The sequence below is a fragment of the Tenrec ecaudatus genome, chromosome 12 (genome assembly GCF_050624435.1).
Source record: "Tenrec ecaudatus isolate mTenEca1 chromosome 12, mTenEca1.hap1, whole genome shotgun sequence".
Classification (NCBI taxonomy): Eukaryota; Metazoa; Chordata; class Mammalia; order Afrosoricida; family Tenrecidae; genus Tenrec; species Tenrec ecaudatus.
Window position 1 is genome coordinate 32,428,422 of NC_134541.1, and position 15,517 is coordinate 32,443,938.

At 42.9% G+C, this 15,517-nt stretch overlaps 1 pseudogene; it reads right to left on the reverse strand.

Moving 5' to 3' along the window:
* Positions 1–1,941: 1,941 nt before the first annotated feature.
* Positions 1,942–14,487, reverse strand: LOC142422618 (transformer-2 protein homolog alpha pseudogene; annotated as a pseudogene).
* Between the last annotated feature and the right edge of the window lie 1,030 nt (positions 14,488–15,517).

The window sequence follows — 15,517 nt, forward strand, 5'->3', positions numbered from 1 at the left end:
ACTGCATGTTCTGGAAATCACAGGGACTCAGGTTCCAGACTGGTGCCATTTCAGTGCTAGGTAAGAGGAGCCTGAGTCATTGTCTATTTATGGCTCCTGGGTTTGCCCAGTCCTTGCCCAGCACAGGGGAAGCTCCTTCATCAGCTTCTTGCAGGGGAAATAGCTTTGGTTGAGCAAGCAGGGAAGCCCTGGGTGAGAGTTGTGGTTTATATTTTTGAGAAGGAGGGAGCCTGCTGTTTGGGGATTGGGGGAGGTCTTTGAGGAAGAGCAGGAGACCCAGAGACACAGCCAGGAGGCGGGGTCCACATGTATATGGTCAGCTGAGGGGTATGGATAGTGGTAAATAGGTCCACACCAAGAAGGTGCCCACTCTTCTCTCTTCTGAATGACCATGTGCAGCCCACACCATGGTGACCTGAGCCTGTCATCCCTGAACATTTCCCTTCTCTGAACCTAACCTCACCCCAGGCATTTCCCTCTGACTTGGTTTCTGCACTCCTCCAGCCCTGTCTCCTCCCTTCAGACTAACTGTACGTGTGTGATGAGGGGGGAGAAACCAAAGATGAAGCCGTGGACAAGTTTTCCTCTTCCAGTTGAGAATATATTATTCTAGCTTTTATCATTATCCTTATTCTGAGAGAGGTTCCATGCAGCGATCTTGACAAGAAGCAGACCAGAGTCTTCCTTTTAGGATCCATCACTCTAACCCCAACCCCTCTTTGGAAAGATGGCAGACTGTTTGTTCCAGGAATATTTCCTCCCTCCCTTCCATGTGCTGTGGCCCTCCTTTCATGCAGGGGTGTTGGATGACCCCTCCTCCTGAGCCTGGGCAGCCTGCGACTAAAGGTCAAGTGATGCTCTGTGAATTCCTAGGCTACATTCTGCAATTTCTCTTTGTATGTGTGGATTATGATAAGAAATATATGAGCCCTGAATAAAATGACTAAAAAATAAACAAACAAACAAATAAGAGGTGTCCTTAACTGATTAAGGGCATATTTCAACCTCAATAAGTTTCACTCTCACACACACACATTCACAGACACACACACAAATCATATTTTATGTTGTTAAGGTTTAACAGATATAGATCTATTTTAAATACAACATGTTAGGTATGAGTCCACAGATTTTTCATCTGTAACAAAAACTTAATTTTTATGGTTCAAAATTAAATTCTTAAGAGAAAAATGACCAAGTAAGGATTTTCATCTGTAGCTTCAAATTGTCTACACAATTACTGAATAGCTCCATGCCACCGAGACAACCGTGACATGACTGAGCTGTTTTATGTTACACCTACAGAAAATAAAAATTTTTTTTAAAGAAAATATATGGTAAACACACAAGTCTATTAATCCAATGCATAACATAAAAGGAATTTTTAAAAGGTCAATTTCTATCCTCACCTGATTAGCTACAAGTTCATTTTCTGTAAAAGCAAGAAAAATAATTTGCCAAGGGTAACACCAGGTTTCTCTATTAGGATGATCAACGACTCAACAAGTCCATCTTTAAGAGAATTAGTAATGGGCAGAAAACAGCAAGATGATCCACAAAATGTAGATATTAAGTAAACCAAAGATATTTGTAAAAGGGTTCTTTAAAAAGAGAAAGAGATTTTTAAAAAAGGTCTCCACCATCACCATTTAATTTATCAATAGCATCTAGGGCTGTAAGAATGAGACCTAGCTGTGATTAGCATCAACTACAGTAAGGAGAAGGTGACCGTCGACAGTTATAATCATCGTGTTCATGTCTGTCTCCCACATAAGACTCCACGGTCTGCTTTCTTGTCCATGTGAGTTGAAGGACTTCCAGTATATTAACTGTTCCATGAAAGTGAGTAAAGCCTAACCTTCTGTACTGCTGTGTGGACTAATTAACTGTTATATTCCTTCTTGCTTTATAAATATATATATAAATCTCCTGGTTTTGTTTTTATAGAAAGCCCTGCTTCACACATTTGTAATCACAGTAAGAATCTCTGTGTCTGCTGCCACCTCTTCCTCCTCCCTCACCACTGTGGGTTGTCTGCCCAGGTAGATGCCTGGTGCAGGTGTGTGTGCTCTCTGGGTGATGGAATAACCCACATGAATTCTACTACTGTCAGGCTCCATTCCATTTGTCCTTTCCATAGCCTCCTTTGAGCCTCTGTTCCCTCATAATAAACATAAGCAAATCCTTGAGACTGTCCAGTTCGCTCATCATAAACCACATTTCCACTACTCAGTGGTTCATATGTAGAGACTACTTCATGAAGATCTCTCTGTGTCGTGTACAAACTGAGGTCAAATACTCCAAGACATGTGTTGGGATCTGGATTTGCTCTGCTGCATCTATGTCTTCTCCAGTGAGACATTGGCCTCCGTGGCATTGGTAGGTAGGTACTCTGGTGTGTGTGATCCACTTTGAGATCATCTCCGAAGAGAATGACAGTGGGATCTGGATTGAGTGTAGCATTTATGAGAATTCCTCCTGGATCTTGACCTGGGTTTTGACCTTGATTGAGAATGGGATTCTAAGTATTTGGAAACCCATAACTGACTATGAGAGCCTGACCTGCTCTCCTATGTTACACAAGCAGGAGTTCCCGTTGGAGACTTTGACTGAGATTGAGACCCTGGGCCCTGGAAGTTGCCTCCTCTACATCACTCATGCGTGTTCTCCAGAGCTACATGTTAAACAAGTCTCAGTTTTAGGGCCAATGACCTAGTCACCCCGCTGACTGGGCCATGGGGAGGGGGAAAGAGTCAGGAACAAAGATCAGTCCCCTCTACTCCCTGAGAGTTGCATCATTGTAGTCAATGACAAAGCACTATTGAGCAAACAGGGTCATGCATGTGTAGGACTTATCAGACTCCATTACGTGAATAGTTAACTTGTACATCACCAAGATGTGGGTGAGTGCATATTGGTTTCACATGCTGTGAATGTTGGAGATAGTGGCACTACTTTCATCAAGTCTCATCGATGAGGGCAGAACCACTCCTTGCAAACTAACACTTGTCACATGAAGGCAGAGAGATGTGAAAATAGCAAATATAGATTAGTCTTGGTGGCTATTTTGGGGGTATCCTCAAACCAATAGGTGAGAACCAGCCAAAGTCCAAAGAGCACCCATTCCTTAACCAGGGCATATCAACAATCTGCTTCATCTTCAAGTAGGGCATTTCACCTTAGAGTTCAAGGTAATAATGCCATTTCTTGATTCTCTTATAGGTTTAAGATAAAGTCCATTTTGCTTAGAGTCCATCTGTTATGTTCTGCGAAGGGCAGTGTGTACCCCAGGGGTACCGATTAAATAAATAAATAAATACATGAAGAAAGAAAATTTTATATAGGGATATATATATAATTTATATATATATAGATATATAATTTATATATAAAATTATAAAGATAGGTCTATTTGTCTATGTATGTATATACAAGTAAATACAACAAGGAAGCAGATGGACTTTGGGCTTCTATTTAAATCTTACCTCCGTACAAGAACAGTTTGTTCTAACAATGTGCCACTGTATGATACCCACCTTCCCATACGATCACTGAAGACAATATGGGTGCATAAGCAAAAGTGCTCATGTAAGCTGATTGGGCATAGCTATGAAAAGATATCGTGTGGATCACTTTCTGGAGATGGCAATGGAGTGACACATACCAAAGAGACGCCGCAGAATGCAGCCCCAGAGAGTTGCTTTGAGGGAACTTTAACACAACTGGAACGCGGGAAGAGCATCATAAAGATAAGTAGGCACAGACCCATGGGGTTTTGAGGGGCTGAGGGCTTTTGGTTTACCTCAGTGGAAGCCTGCTGGGGCTTGATCTTGGCCCTGCCACTGTGTCTGCTGGAGCCTGGACCATTTGGAGCCCGTAGGGAGGCTTGGTGTCAACACAGCCATAGTTTGTCCCACCTAACTCAGTGCAGGGACAGAACACTTGCAACTCCACGGGTAGGGATCGGGTTCAGCTACATTGTTGCTTCTGTTTACATCTCTGCTCTCTGTCTCCACCACAGTCCCTGAGGTCTGCCCAGGGGCTTTTTCTGGGCTCAGCTACAGCTTGCCACCGCTGCCTTGGGGCAGGGACTAAACACTTGAAGCTCCACAGGTGGGGAGTGGGACTCAGATACATAGTTGCTTTTGTTTCACTCTCTTCCCTATATTCCCCCCCCCAGTCTAAATGGTCTTAACTTTAAAATTTTTCCCTCCTCTTTGTCTCTTTCCTGTTCTCTCACACTCCACTGCCTAACTCCATACCACTCCCCTTAGCCTAGGGCATTTACACCTGCACCACACCTAGCTAGGTGAGCTTCACCCTGTGTAACTACCCTTGTAAGGGAAAGCCCTGCTTTCCCTCCAGGGGATACTCTGCCCAACTTCTCACCGGGGAATTCATGCCTGTGTGCTGGGGGCACAAGGCAGCTCAGCTAACACTCATCAATATTCCAAGCTGTTGCAGGAACCTCTGCCAAACCTCCACAACACCAAAGCAGACAACCCACCAGCGTTCTGGGGCACTCCCCTGATAGGGAAGTCACAGAAGGATAAAGTGGTAGGTTAATCTCATAATAAAATTAGCTGTAGGCAGTTCAAAGAAGCATTCCTACAAGCTTCCCAGAGAGATCCAGTGCTCTTCTACTACCTGGAAAATGGCACCTGGCTCCTCTAAAACAATGCAATGCAAACAGCCATCATCCCCAACAACGTCAACGAAAAAACAGGAGAAACAAAAGTCAATGGCAGAAGATGTCCTTAATATAACAACACATATAGAAAAAGCAGACATTGAGCTGCCACACAAAGAAATTCTCAGAATGCTGGTTGGAGTCATACAGGATATGAGGGAAACAATACAGAAAAAGGATGAAATGATAGAGGAGATAAAGGCCATACAGCAAAGGGAAATACAGGAGTTTAGGGAGGAGATAACAAAAACCAGTAGCAGAAACATGGATCTTGAGAATTGACTGGAGGAATCATAGAACTGCATCAGTTCTTGACTTGCATCAGTTCTGCATCAGTTCAGGACAGCCAAGCAGACTCTAACAAACGTCAAACAAAAATCTAATAAGATCATCAGAGAAGCTGAAAAAAACCCAAGAGCTATGTCTGATACTATGAAACGGAACAACATTAGAATTATTGGCTTACTAGAGGAAGACACAACAAAGAAGTCATCTGCAACAATAGTGAAAGAATTCAAGGAGGAAAACTTCCCCAGCTTAATGGATGAAAACCAGGCAACCATTCAAGAGGCTGAAAGACCACCAACTAAACTGAATCCCAAGAAGAAGTCACAAAGGCACATCATAGTTAAATTATCCAACTTTGAGAAAATCATGAGAGCAGCTAGGGGAAAACAAGCAATCACATATAAAGTTTCCCAAATAGGAATATGCTCAGACCTATCAGCAGAAACTATGAAGAAGAGGAGAGAGTGGAATAACATATTCCAAATATTGAAGGAAAACAACACAAACCCAAGAATACTCTACCAAACTAAATTATCAATCAAGATAACTCAAGGAAAAACTCAAAGAATACATTAGAAGAAACCCAGCCCTACACAAGATCTTTGCCGACCCAGTATGGGCAGAAGAACAACACTCACCAACAATAAATAAGAGACCACCACATAGAACAACCTCACCCAGAAGGCAACAAAGAGAAAACAGTCCCCAAGATAGCATTGGCTTAAGGATGGAAAGAAGTCAAGAATGATACACACACATGCACAACACACTAATGATAAAGGAAAGTAGGAAAACTCCCAACAAAAAGGAACAAGATGACATCACAGAGTCCGAAGATGGAGATAATAACCCTGAATATCAACCTGAACTTAGGCATTAAAAGACTGAGACTTGCAGACTGGCTTAGAAAACACAACCCAGCAATCTGCTGCCTACAGGAGTCACAGCTCAAGGCTACAGACAAAAATAGGCTGAGAATCAAAGGCTGGAGAAAGGTATACCAAGCAAAGAGCGATTCAAAAGAAGCAGGGGTTGCAATCCTAATCTTGGACAAATTGACCTCAAAGTGCAAACCATAAAAAGAGATAAGGAGGGACACTATATAAAGCTAAAGGGAATGGTAGACAAAGAACTACTAAGCATTGTAGACATATATTCCCCAAACGAGAGACCGCTGAATACGTCAAGCAAACACTCAAAAAAATGAAAAAAGAAATCACAACCTTAACAATTATAGTGGGTGGCCTCAATACACCGCTTTCTGAGAAAGATAGATTACAGGGAACGAAGCTCAACAAGGAGGCTAGATATCTAAAACACTACAATTAGACAATTTGCCATAAGGCTGGAAATCATCCAAAGGAAGACAAAGAAAACAAGAGCAAACAATTGGAGGATGAATTACTCTCTACTGGAAAAGGAGTGCATACTGGCACAGCTCAGAGATGAAATTCGGAAATTTCTAGAAACCAATGAGAATGAGCACACAATGTACCAAAACTTGTGGGACACAGCAAAGGCAGTTATCAGCAGAAGTTTCATAGCAATACATGCACACCTGAGAAAGGAAGAGAGACTCATGATTGATATGCTGGCACAAAATTTACAACAGAGTCAGCAGGACAATCCTACTTATAGCAAAAGAAAAGAAATAATAAAAATCAAGGCTGAGATTCAGAAGAGGAAAAATAAGAAAACTATGGAAAAAATTAATATCGCTAAAAGTTGGTTCTTTGAAAGGATAAGCAGAATCGACAGACCACTGGCAAATCTAACCAAAGGAAAAGGAAACAAATTTCAATAGCAAGAATAAGGGATGAAAGACGGGACATTGCAACAGACCCTAATGAAATCAAAAGGTTAGTTACACAGTACTATGAAGGATTGTACTCCAATTAATTCAACAGTTTGGAAGACATGGACAAATTCTTGGTAAACCAATCCCTCCCTAGACTATTCTCGGTGGACATCAAGAATCTCAACAGACCCATACCAATAGAAGAAATAGACAAAGTTATCAAGGGGTTACCAACAAAAACTTCCCCTGGACGAGATGGCTTCACTGGAGAATTTTGCCAAGCATTCAGGGAAGAATTAACACCCATCCTACACAAATTCTTCCAGAACATAGAAAAAGATGGCAAACTCGCAAACTCCTATGAAGCTAGAATAACGCTGATACTACAACTGGGAAAGGATCCCACCAGAATCAAGAACTAAAGACCAATATCCCTAATGAGCATCGATGCAACAATCCTTAACAAAATAGTAGCCAACAGAACACAAAAGTAAATAATAAAGTAATTCACCATGACCAAGTGGGATTCATACCAGGGATGCAACGATGGTTCAACATACGAAAGACCATTAGCAGTATTCGTTACATTGACATGAAAAAGTAAAAGAAGCACATGATAATATCGATAGATGTAGAAAAGCATTAGACAACATCCAACACCAATTCCTGTTTAAGACACTTGAGAAGATAGGAATGGAAGGAAAGTTCCTCTCGACAATACAAGCTATATATGAAAAACCAACAGCCGATGGGGTAGTCAATGGAGAAAAGACTAACACAATCCCACTGAAAAAATGGAACCAGCCAGGGATGCCCATTGTCCTCACTCTTATTTAATATCATGCTGGAGGTTTTAGCTAACAGCATAAGGCAAAGAAGAGACATCAAATGTATTCGTCTGGGGAAGGAAGAGGTGACGCTGTCCTTATTTGCAGATGATATGGTTTTACTTATGGAAAATCTAAAAAGTTCCACAAGGGGAGTACTCGAAACACTAGAGGAGTTTGGCAGAGTGGCAGGATACAAGATCAACAAACAGAAGTCCATCAGACTATTATACACATTAGATAAGACCACAGAAGAGGAGATAAAAATGGTGGTACCCTTCACAATAGCCAAATACAAATTGAAATATCTAGGGATACACCTGACTGAAAAAACAGAAGATCTATATGGGAAAACTACAGAACACTATTACAAGAAACCAAGAGTGATCTCAACAAATGGAAGGATATCCCATGTTCATAGATTGGATGACTCAATATAGTCAAGATGTCAGTTCTGTCAAAGGCACTATATAAATTTAATGCAATCCCGATACGATTACCCTAATCTTTCTTCAAAGAAATGGAAAAACTGATTACCAACTTCATATAGAGAGGGAAGAAGCCCAGAATTAGCAGAGACCTCCTCAAGAAGGACACAGTGGAAGGGCTTGCTTTTACCTGACTTTAGGACATATTGTACAACCACAGTTGTCAAAACTGCATGGTATTCGTATAATGACAGATGCTCAGACCAATGGAAAGGGACTGAAAACTCAGAAATAAAATCATCAGCATACAGACCACTGATCTTTGATAAGGGCACCAAATATATCAAATGGGAAGCAGATGTCCTCTTTAATAAGTGGCGCTGGAAAAAATGGATATTTATCTTCAGAAAAGTAAAGCAAGACCCTTATCTCACTCCATGCACAAGAATAAACTCAAGGTGGGTCACAGACCTTGATGTTAAACCCCTAACTATTAGAGCCATCAGTGAGAGAATTGGGACCAACTTGAGACCTTTGGCGCAGGGAATACACAGGCTATCAGAAATAGGGAAGGACATAAACACAGAGGTGGCACAAATCGACAAATGGGAAATAATCAAGATAAAACACCTGTGTACAAAATCAAGATAAAATAATCAAATAATCAAGAGAAAACACCTGTATCAAAAGAATTCAGTAAGAGTCCTTGAACTGGGAAAACATCTTTAGCATTGACACACCAGACAAAAGCCTTATTACTAAATTCTACAATACTCTGCTAGCTTTCAAAATGGAAAAAACTAATTGCCCACTTGAGAGGTGGGCAAAGGACTTGAACAGACATTTCACAGGGGCAGAAACCCGAATGGCCAACAAACATGAGAAAATGTTCCCGATCTTTAGCCATAAGAGAAATGCAAATTTAAATAACAATGAGGTACCACCTAGCACTCTCAAAGGTAGCCCAGTTCAAAAAATTAGAAGGCAATAAGTGTTGGAGGGGCTGTGGGGAGACAGGAATACTCATCCACTGCTGGTGGACTTGTAAGTATGTTTGACCACTATGGAAATCGATCTGGCGATATCTAAACAGTTGGAAATTGAATTACCATACGATCCAGCAATCCCCCTACTGGGCATAGACCCAGAAGAGGCAAGACACAAATCTAGGTCAGTCGTCTGTGCTCCAATGTTCATCGCGGCACAGTTCATAATTGGAAGGAGTTGGAAGCAACCCAAATTTCCATCCACTGACGAGTGGATTAAAAAGCTGTGGTACATACATACAATGGAGTACTACGCATCGCTGAAAAGCATTGATGAACGTATGAAGCACATTGCTGCATGGGAAGAACTGGAGGAAATCATGCCAAGCAAAGTAAGCCAAGCACAACAGGACAAGTACAACATGATTCTGCCGAGGTAAGCTTTAAAAACAATGCAAAGGGGGCACAGGGAAAAAGCTACTGTATACAATCATTCTTGGGGTGAGGACCGTGTAGTATGGCAGGGACCAGATCAAATGCAGGGATGCACATGGTAGACACCTGGGGAGGAGGAGGTGGGGAAAGGAAATAAAAAAGGATGAAAATAAGGAAGAAAGGGGTAGCTGGAGTACGGGGCGCTAACCCACGCAAGGGGAGGGTGTTGTTTGTGTCTCCACAGGGAAAGATGGACCAGACTTCAACCCAGTGCCCCAAGGTGTGAATGCAACATTCCAGCATGGAGTAGGGAACCAGAGGAGAGGTCTGGGGGGGATGGCCCCAGACCCACATACTAAGTGGACTCCTGCCCCTCCCTGCCGAAGAATTTATTTCAAAGGATGACATTGAATCTGCAGCTCCAGGAGAGGGACAATCTGATTGGAGCACACAGGAGCAGGTGAAGGGGGAGGAGGAGAGAGCAGAGCACAGCCTGGCCCACCAGGTCTTGACCCCAATTAGAGCAGCAAGTCCACAGAAAGGACCACATGGCCAGCCCCACTATGAGGCATGAGGCCCCTCACTAACCCATGGCCCTGGGGGTGGGGAACAGGGCCGGAGACACAGTGTGGGAATTGCGCCCCATCTGATCCCGCCAAATCGAGGCAAAGCACTGGGGAAGTGCAGCGGAACAGCAAGGGAATGAAGGGGGCAAAGTGTCCAGGGAATGGTGAAGGTGGACTTTGGGGCCAGGGCGTGGTCCCCAACAGATTGGACTGGAAAACGTTTCTAAAGGCCAACAAACGTCCTTGAATAACTACAAGCTTTTCTTTCTTGTGTTTTGTTTTGTTCTTTGTCAGTGGTTTGTTGTTGTTGTTTTGTTGTATATTGTTGCTTGGTTGTGCTCTGTCTTCTTTTTGTGCATGTTATTATCTCTGCAGGTCTGTCTAAATAAGATAGGCTGGATGAACAATCTGGAGGAGAGAACAACAGGACCAACAGTTCAGGGGGGACATGGGATAAGGGGATGTTGGAGAGAGGAAGTGGTGTTAACAAACTCAGGGACAAGGGAACAACAAGTGATCCAAATTGGTGGTGAGGAGGGTGTGGGAGGCCTGGGAGGGCATGATTAAGGGTAATGTAACCGAGAGGAACTGCTGAAATCCAGGTGGTGACTGAGCATGATAGTGGGACAGGAGGAAAGTCAAGGGAAATAGAGGAAAGAGCTGGGAGGCAAAGGGCATTTATAGAGGTCTAAATAAAGACCTGTACACATGCAAATATATTTATATATAAGGATGGGGGAATAGATCTATGTGCCTATATTTATAGGTTTAGTATTAAGGTAGCAAAAGGACATTGGGCCTCCACTCAAGTACTCCCTCAATGCAAGAATATTTTCTTCTATTAAATTGGCATTCCATGATGCTCACCTTCCCGACACAATTGCTGAAGACAAATGGGTGCATAAGCAAATGTGGCGAAGAAAGCTGATGGTGTCCAGCTATCAAAAGATATAGCATCTGAGGTATTAAAGGCTTAAAGGTAAACAAGCGGCCATCTAGCTCAGAAGCAACAAAGCCCACATGGAAGAAGCACACCAGCCTGTGTGATCATGAGATGTCGAAGAGATAAGGTATAAGGCATCATCAGAACAAAAAAATCTTACCATAGTGAATGAGGTGGGGAGTTCAGAGTGGAGAGCCAAAACCCATTTGTCGGCCACTGGAGATCCCCTTGCAGAAGGGTCTCAGGGAGGAGACGAGCCAGTCAAGGTCCGATGTAGAAACAATGAAAAATACAACTTTCCTCTAGTTCATAAATGCTTCCTCTGCCTCCCACTATCATGATCCGGATTATATCTTACAAGTTGGGCTAGACCAGAGGATCTACACTGGTACAGATAGGAACTGGAGAAACAGGGAATCCAGGTCGTATGATCCCTTCAGGACCAGTGGTGTGCGTGGTGATACTGGGAGGGTAAAGGGAGAGTGGGTTGGAAAGAGGGAGCCAATTACTAGGATCCACTTGTGACCTCCTCCCTGGGGAATGGACAACAGAAAAGTGGGTGAAGTGAGACATCAGACAGGGCAAGATATGACAAAATAATAATTTATAAATTATTAAGGGCTTATGAGGGGGGAGGGAGCCAGGAGGGAGGGGATAAATGAGGACCTGATGCCAGGGGCTTAAGTGGAGAGCAAATGTTTTGAGATGATGAGGGCAATGAATGTACACATGTGTTTTACACAATTGATGTATGTATGGATTGTGATAAGAGTTGATGAGCCCCTAATACAACGATTTAAAAAAAAGAGAAAAATATAGTGTCTGGGGTCTTAAAGGCTTCATGTTAAACAAGTGGTCATCTAGCAGAGAAAAATCTAAACTCACATGGAAGAAGCATACAGCCTGGGTGATCATGAGGTGTTGATGGGAATAGGCATCCAAAGTCCAAAAGCAAGCAATCAAATTGACCACCAGGAGCATGGACAAAGTGGAGACACAAAACCCAGCTGTCAGATAATAGGACAGTCCCTCTCAGAAGGGCCAAACTGGAGGGATGATAAACCCAGCGTGTGGTATTGGCGCTGATGAAACGCATAATTGTCCCTTAGTTCTTTAATATGTCCTCCCCTTACTATCATGGCTTTTGTTTTACCTCATTCATCTTTTTAGACCTGTGTGCGTTCATTTGTATAGTTAAGATAGTTTGCTGCATGAAAGCCAAGATAGATACGTCTTCCGAAAGAATTGCAATAGGAGCAATGATTCCCTGAGGGTACGGGGAAAGGGGTGCAGAGGGGGAAGGGGGAGCTGATAAAAATGCTGGCTGTATAGCTCCATTCGAGGGGAGTGAATAACAGAACTTCAGGTGTACAGATACACTGAATGGTGTAGGATTTGGCCCCAAAATATATAATAATAATACTAATATATAATAAGGTTTCCTGGGAGTTGGATGGGCATGGGAGGAGATGAAGGGGAGCTGTTATCAGAATTCAAGAAGAAAGAAAATGTTTTGAAACTGATGGTAGTAGCAATTGAAAAATTATAGTTGATCTAAATGAATTATGGACTGTTATAATATGTGTAAGAGCTCCCAATAAAATGATTAAAATAAATAAACAAAACTCTACAATAACAACAACAAAAATATTTATTGATATAAAATTCAGGCATCCTGAACTTCATAGTTGAGTCACGTTTTAAAAAGAGTTGTATGTCCATCATCACAATGAGTTCTAGGGCTTCCACCTCCTCCCACATTGATTATTTGGCCCCCCAATTCCCCTCCCCTCCCCCACCTTGTCCCAGATTAAGCACCAGTTATTGTCTGTCTGTGTCCACACTTTCTGTGCCTCATATGCTGGGAAACCTAACAGACACAATACAGACAACCAAAAAAATGAAACAGGAAAAATAATATAATGATAAAACGTTTTTAAAGCGTAAAAAAGAAAAGACCACCTGCAATAAAATAAAAAATTCTAGAGAAAAATTTCTGGGTAGAAAAAGTGAGAAATATTTAAGCCTAGAGCAAATTCTGGTGTGTCAAGAGGGAGTTCATCTGAACAAAGTCTTCCCATCCCTTCCCGCCATGAACACCACCATCAAGTTTACAATAGTCTCTGTCTGAGGGCAAAGCTGTCTGCATCCCTTGCCTGTGACCCAAAGGAATCTGCCAGAGGCTTAATCTAACGAGATACTCTGCAGATAGATCTTGGGCTCCACTGTCCCCTATAGCCGTCTACAACTGAGTGTTCAAAATTTAAATTATTTCTTCCTTCATCGTATTTGGATTTTGTTATAGTCACCTTTGGATCACAGAGGTTGGTGTGCTTCTTCCATGTTTTCTCAGGTGGTGTGTCTCACTCAGATGGCTGCTTGATAGAAGTACCGGGTTTAATGTCCAAGTTGCCTATAGCACATTGCCAGTGTCACCAGGCTTTGGTGAGGAACTAGGCTATAAGTGTCCAGGTAGGAAAATGATACTGGGCACATTGTCCCCTTGCTGTATCTACAAGGAATGTTTTTATTAGATGTCACTGAGCACATCCTGATGGAAAGTGACCATGTGTCCTACAGAATGAAACTCTGTGTGGTCCTGTCCCATCCTACAGTGGTTGCTATGTATGAGCCAATTGTTGCAAACATTGGGTGAGTCATTCTCCCTGCGTTTCTTCCTCTTTCCCCCTGACCCTCCACCTTACCAATCACGATGTCTTCCTCCTGAAATTCGTGTGCCTGATAATGTTTTAAAGTACACGAGACAACGTCCATCTCCTGGCCCCAACAGACATTCTGGCCATGCTTCTCTCAACAATGATTTATTTGTACTTGGGGAACATTCTTCTTTGGGCTCTTACTCATTGTTCAACTTTCCCTTGCATGTGAAGTGATTGATTTGACCATGGTTTCAGTCAGGTGCACCTCGGTCCTCAGGGTGACATCTTTGCTGCTGAGGACATTGGAGAGATCATCTAGGGCAGGTTTGACTAAATGCAATATGCAATTTCATTTCTTTACTGCTGATTCCATGGGCATCCACTGTTACGCTACACAAAATAAACCCAATATGCTCACTGCCATCTGGTGATTCTGACTCACAGCAACCCTGGAGGGTAGGGTCGAACAGTGAGACTATTACTATCGATGGGAGGGCACCCCTCAGTCTTTCTCCCATAAAAACCCATTGACAATGAAATCCACCCTCTGGTTTTGTTATGTTTTTTATTGATCCAGTTGTGACGATATTTGATATTTATTTTGAGGCATAATGTATTCTAAAGGCTGTAGCCTCTGATCTCCATCAATAAGTGTTATAAGAAGTCTTTACTTTCACTAAGCAAGGTCTGTTGTCTGCATATTGCAGGTTGTTAATGAATCCTCTTCTTCCAATCCTGATGCTTCATTTTTCGTCCAGGCCAGGGTGAAGGGTAGATTTATACTCACTTGGTGATCCCTGTGTGGGGGTGGGCGTGGGCTCCAACCCGTCAATCAGGTCCAGCCTGATGATCCTCTTTGGCAGCATGGCCTTTGGTAAGGGTGACAGTGAGAAGCTCTCTCTTTCATGCCCTTCACCTTTCTGCTTTTTGGGATTCATTTCCAGCTTGAGCAGTTAGATATTTGGGTAAAGAAGGAGAATAAAACACTATTAAAGCAGGGATAGAGATCTGTTATACTCAGTAGGCAAGGCTGCGTGGTCATGGGTAGGCAGGAAGCCAGAAGGTGAGAAGAAGAATTCAGGGGACAGATAATAGCATATGGTTGATGGATGAGTCCCACAGCAGTGGATGAGAGAACGACTGTGTAAGAAACATGACTTTGTCTTCATATTCTAGGGACTGACGACTGAGAGAAGGCACCTCAGGAGCGTGTGGACAGGCAGATGTTCAGAACAGAAAGGTCCATGTGTCCGAGTCCACAGAGGGTTCCATCTGGCACTCTCTCTCTCAGGTGAGTCCATCAGAGGAGGAAGGAGGAGCTGTTGAGACAAGCCCATAGGTAACTATCTGCTCAGTATCCAGAGCGCTTCCTGTTTCCCAGGTCTGCTCTCTCCCTGGAAGGATAGTGATGAGGGGACAGGATTCCTCTGGATGGCACTGCTTCCATCTTCCTCTTTCTCCCTGAGTTCTGAGCCCCGTCTGGGGTTCTGTCCTCTCAGTCATGAGCAGTAGCAATAGGAAAGTCCTCATAAGAACCTGTTCATGGGTTCTGAGCATTGATCTAAAATGTGGATCACTCCTGTTCCCATCAAGTAGTAGTATTCAAATAATCTGAATCTGGTGTCCACGATCATTGACCATGAATTTGACTTCAATTCAGCCCCCTCTTCCCTTTCCTCCATGCAACCTCTGGGATCCTAAAAATGTCCTGTGAAAACCCTTGATACAATAACCTTCCTGCTTCCTGAGACGTTATAATCTCTCAGGGAATTTTTCTAGGGGAGGTATGTAAACCCTTTTCACTCCTACTGGGCACTGACACTGTGTGACACATGGGACATCCAAGGCTATTCATCACTGCTGACCTTGCTCCTCTGGGAATAGATGTTGCCCCTC